At 37.4% G+C, this 5000-nt stretch overlaps 4 long non-coding RNA genes across 5 annotated transcripts in view; 2 read left to right on the top strand and 2 right to left on the bottom strand.

The window, feature by feature from the left end:
* LOC123164171 (uncharacterized) overlaps positions 1-5000 on the top strand; it is a 91192-nt gene that overhangs the window by 57388 nt on the left and 28804 nt on the right. The window lies entirely within an intron of this gene.
* The window catches only part of LOC123164168 (uncharacterized), a 42516-nt gene that overhangs the window by 9115 nt on the left and 28401 nt on the right, over positions 1-5000 (bottom strand). The window lies entirely within an intron of this gene.
* Positions 1-5000, top strand: part of LOC123164166 (uncharacterized) — a 33410-nt gene that overhangs the window by 5040 nt on the left and 23370 nt on the right. The window lies entirely within an intron of this gene.
* The window catches only part of LOC123164170 (uncharacterized), a 9990-nt gene continuing 6895 nt past the window's right edge, over positions 1906-5000 (bottom strand). Inside the window, exon 2 of the long non-coding RNA XR_006482196.1 lies at positions 1906-1954. This is a non-coding gene — a long non-coding RNA (uncharacterized lncRNA). The remainder of the gene's footprint in view (positions 1955-5000) is intronic.

The raw sequence follows: 5000 nt of genomic DNA, 5'->3' as shown, positions 1-5000 counted from the left end.
TCTAGTAAAAAATCCTGTATCCTTCCACTTAGATCAAAAGGAATTTTTCCACGGCTCCTCGGTCAATTCTTTCGAAGGGATCCTTTTCCTCGTTCGAGAGTCTCCGCCCTTCTTCCACTCCGTCCCGAAGACTAAAAGGAATATCGAGAATTCGCGTGGCTGAAGCTGAAGCAGCTACTTTCGAAGTAACAGAAAGAAAAGCAACGACTGGAGTGGGGGAGTCAGAGTCGAAAAGAGGATTCCTCGCTTCTTTCTCTCATGCAAAACCGTGCATGAGACTTTCATCTCGCACGGCTCCTAAGTGACCGGAATCCATACATAAATCGTATTCCCTTTTTATTTCAGACCTCTTTTCCCCATCTCACTTCTACTGCTTATTTGGATGTCTATGTGACCCATAGAAAGTTGGTCATATAATACATACATAATTGTATGTATAACTATAAGAAAAAGGAAGGGAAATTGTATAAGATTAAGAAAGTAGAAGATTAAGAAAGCTCGTGGGTCAGAGATATAATGAATTCCTTAGGAACCTTTATTATAAATGGAATATACCGAATTGTGATCAATCAAATATTGCTAAGTCCTGGTATTTACTACCGCTCGGAATTAGATCATAAGGGTCAATAAATTAGATTGATTGATACGAGTGGATTTCCTATTACGATGGATGGAAGAAAGAATGGATAGTCCAATAGCGGCTTCAGCAGCCGCAAGGGCTATAACAAAAATTGCGAAAATATCTCCTTCCAATTTGAAGTTGTTGATGTTTATATTGGTCAATCATAAAATAGAAATAAGAAAAGAATTTATATCATTTAGCAAAATGAAACACAGCATATGCATCCATCTTTTGGCTCGAGAATTTCACGGGATAGAGATATGGTATAAGAAATAGACTATTAAGTAACTCTAAATGAATTGTGGATACATCTGTATCCTTAACATACTGAAACGATTGTCATTATTCATATCAAACCAATAGCGATTCATCCAAGCTAAATCTTCTAATCAATGGTGGGCCAATAATGCATTTTTTTGCATATGTATTAAGACGCTTGGCCTGATTTCAAAATTGTCCAGAGTTTTATATGTTGTTTTCATTGCAAAATGATGGGTCTCCTTCCATAACTTTCCAATTACGAGTACGAGAATTGAAAGACATGAAAATTCTCAATTCTCTACGGCGTCTAGTAGATAGAAACAAGAAAATCAGAAGAATCTTTCTCTCTTAATTTTTCTACCTACTTACCTACTATTGGATTTGAACCAATGACTCCCGCCGTATGAAAGCAATACTCTAACCACTGAGTTAAGTAGGCAATTTATCACCACAAAGGAAGACCCATTACTTCGATCGATTATATATTGAATCCCTTTTCTAAGCAATACCGCTCTGTTATTGGTCTGTTATATACTAAATACTAAACTAAATACTAAACAGATACAGATCAAAGGGGTATCCTCTGGCATTAGAAAATATTCATCTTGACAAGAAATTATCTATATGTTAAGATATCTCTGATAAGGGCTATAGCTCAGTTCGGTAGAGCAACTCGTTTACACGTGCGGAGAGAAGTTCTGGATAAATTGACAATGCTGAATTGAATTGACTAATTTAAGTTCCGCCTATTCCGCCTTATTCTTATTCCTACAGCAACAAAAAATCTTCGTCGCATTCTTTTATTCCAGTTAGTAAGAGGGATCTTGAACTAAGAAATAGACCTAGCAGCTAAAAGAGGGTATCCTGAGCAATTGCAAGAATGGGGTTCATTACGATTCATTTTATAACCTTATTAGTTCGTGAACTTGGAGGATTACGTGATTCGTCAGAAAAAGGAATGATAGTTACTTTTTTCGATTCTCGAGAAGAGAGGAGCCGTGGTGGCCCCCCCCCCCCGGACCGCCCGGATCCCACGAGTGAATAGAAAGTTAGATCTACATGGGATCTCACCTGAATCGCCCCATCTATCCTCCTGAGGAGTAGCTCAATTTTGTACTGGATCGGGGCATCCTATTAGTAAACCCATTTGGACAGATTTATCAGATTGGGATATTCTTGATCGATTTGGTCGGATATGTAGAAATCTTTTTCATTATCATAGTGGATCTTCGAAAAAACGGACTTTGTATCGACTAAAGTATACCCATTGTCATTTCCAAAATTCCAACTGCTTTATTCATTTGGAAAAAATCAAAAAAGGATATATAGGGAATAGATAAATTCCACCCGCCCAAGTAGAGAACTGTTACAAATAAAGAAGAAACTAATAAATTTAGGTAAGAAACAAGATAAAATAAACCATATTTGATACCGGAATATTCAGTTTGGTAACCTGCTAAGATGAAAAAACCAAAAAAAAGCTCTGCCCTTCCATCTCTTGGATAGATAGAGAGGGAGGGCAGAGGCCTTTGGTGTCCCTTTCAGTCAAGAATTGGGGCTTCACAATTACTAGCCAATATTTATCTGGTGCATTGATTTTTGCAGCGTTAATGCTTTTTGCTGGTTGGTTCCATTATCACAAAGCCGCTCCCAAATTGGCATGGTTCCAAGATGTAGAATCCATGTTGAATCACCACTTAGCGGGATTATTAGGACTTGGGTCTCTTTCTTGGGCGGGGCACCAAATTAATGTATCTTTACCAATTAACCAATTGCTTGACGCTGGGGTGGATCCTAAAGAGATACCACTTCCTCATGAATTTATCTTTAATCGGGACCTTTTGGCTCAACTTTATCCTAGTTTTGCCGAAGGAGCAACCCCTTTTTTCACTTTAAATTGGTCTGGGCCCTCAACACCCATCAATGCATGGTGTTCTTCGACTGATCGTTACTCTCGATGGTGAGGATGTTATTGATTGTGAACCCATATTAGGCTATTTACACAGAGGAATGGAAAAAATCGCGGAAAACCGAACTATTATACAATACTTACCTTATGTAACAAGGATATAGAGAGATTGTAGAAAGGGATAGGATAGTTATTTTTGCAAGTGATATTGCAATTTGAATATTGCAATAATTTATATTGAAAAGACGATAGCCAATTTATTGGCTAATTCGAATTTGTCTGTACAATTCGTAAAATTCTCCGCTCCACCGGAAATTCCCTCTGCCCCTACCGTACTCCAGCTTGGTAGTTTCCACCGCCTGTCCAGGGTTGAGCCCTGGGATTTGACGGCGGACTTGAAAAGACACCTACAGACGCCTTTTAAGTTCTATTCTATCTTCTATCTTTCCCTATTTCATCTCGTAAAGTTCCGCGCTCGCAGTTTGGTCAAGAAAGTTAGACCTAATCCAACAAACAATACAAGGATGAATTACGAATAACTTCCCGTTCGACTTGCATGTGTTAAGCATGCCGCCAGCGTTCATCCTGAGCCAGGATCGAACTCTCCATGAGATTCATAGTTGCATTACTTATAGCTTCCTTATTCGTAGACAGAAAGGCCTGTATGCCTAATCTATGCAGGGTAGGTGCTCTATTTAACAGTACAGGATGTCCCCGCATAACTTCTTGAAGTATTTCCCATACAATGGGTTCTTTTTCCCAAATTTTCCTTTTAGCCCCCAGGGATCCCAGGTGAGGGAAGCCTAGGAGAGCCGCCGACTCCAACTATCGTCCAGCAAGATCCCGAATAAGAAAACAGAAACCGAGGAAGAGGAAACCACAAGAGTGAAGACTAGTAGAGTCTCGTCTTTTGTCATTCTTTGCTCCTTTTTCACTCAATGATTCCTTCGAATTTGCCGACCAAAAATTCTATATGCCATTGGAATTAATATTTTATATATCGGAATAATTAGTTTTGTTATTAATGAGAAAAAGGGTGGCTAAAAGAAGAGAAATCATTAGTTATTCATTAAGGTTAATTTGATTCAATGACCAGAGTTCCGCGAGGATATATAGCCCGGAGACGACGAACAAAAATGCGTTCAGTGTCCTTGCCCATAAGACTCTAATTCTAGGTTCCTCCTAATTTTTCTATAATCAACATGTTTTCTTTTTTTTTATTTTGGATTTTAAAACATATACGTAAAACACAATCTACTAAATTAATTCTTTGGTCTCAATTTCGCCTACTAGTATTTATAATACTTCAGGAGCTAATGAAACTATTTTGGTAAAATTCAATTCTCTCAATTCCTCGGCAATCGCGCCAAAAACTCGAGTTCCTTTTGGATTGCCTTTTTGATCAATTATAACCGCAGCATTGTCATCATAGCGGATTATTATACCGTCTTCGCATTTGAACTCTTTACATGTACGTACAATTACAGCTCGAATTACTTCGGATCTTTCTAGAGGCATTTGGGGCATCAATGGAGCTATTTTACAAATATTATCCCATGGATTTATTGGTGCTACACTTTTTTTCTTGGCAGGAACCGCTTCTGATAGAATGCGTCTTGTTTATCTCGAAGAACTGGGGGGAATATCCATCCCAATGCCTAAATTTTTTACCATGTTTAGTAGCTTTTCAATGGCTTCTCTTGCCTTACCAGGAATGAGTGGTTTTATCGCAGAATTAGTAGTATTTTTTGGACTAATTACTAGTCCAAAATTTCTGTTAATGCCAAAAACACTAATTACTTTTGTAATGGCAATTGGAATGATATTAACTCCTATTTATTTATTATCTATGTTACGCCAGATGTTCTATGGATACAAGCTATTTAATGTTCCAAACGCAAATTTTGTGGATTCTGGACCACGAGAACTCTTTATTTTAATCTGTATCTTTTTACCAGTAATAGGAATTGGTATTTATCCAGATTTTGTTCTCTCCCTATCCGTTGACAGGGTAGAGGCTCTCTTATCCAATTATTATCCTAAATAGGTTTGCTTTTTTTACTCGTCTGCTCTATTAATGCAGAAATAAGTAAAAAAGTATAGAAAAAATAAAGTAAAGAGTAAATAAGAAAACAGAATATTCTGTCTCATAGTTCTGAAATAGAGTTCTTTATTTTTATTTTATAGTATTACTTCTCATTAATTATA

This window comes from Triticum aestivum, chromosome 7D (assembly GCF_018294505.1).
Source record: "Triticum aestivum cultivar Chinese Spring chromosome 7D, IWGSC CS RefSeq v2.1, whole genome shotgun sequence".
In the NCBI taxonomy this organism is placed as follows: Eukaryota; Viridiplantae; Streptophyta; class Magnoliopsida; order Poales; family Poaceae; genus Triticum; species Triticum aestivum.
Note: the sequence above shows the minus strand (reverse complement) of the source record. Positions and strands in the feature narration are given on the sequence as shown.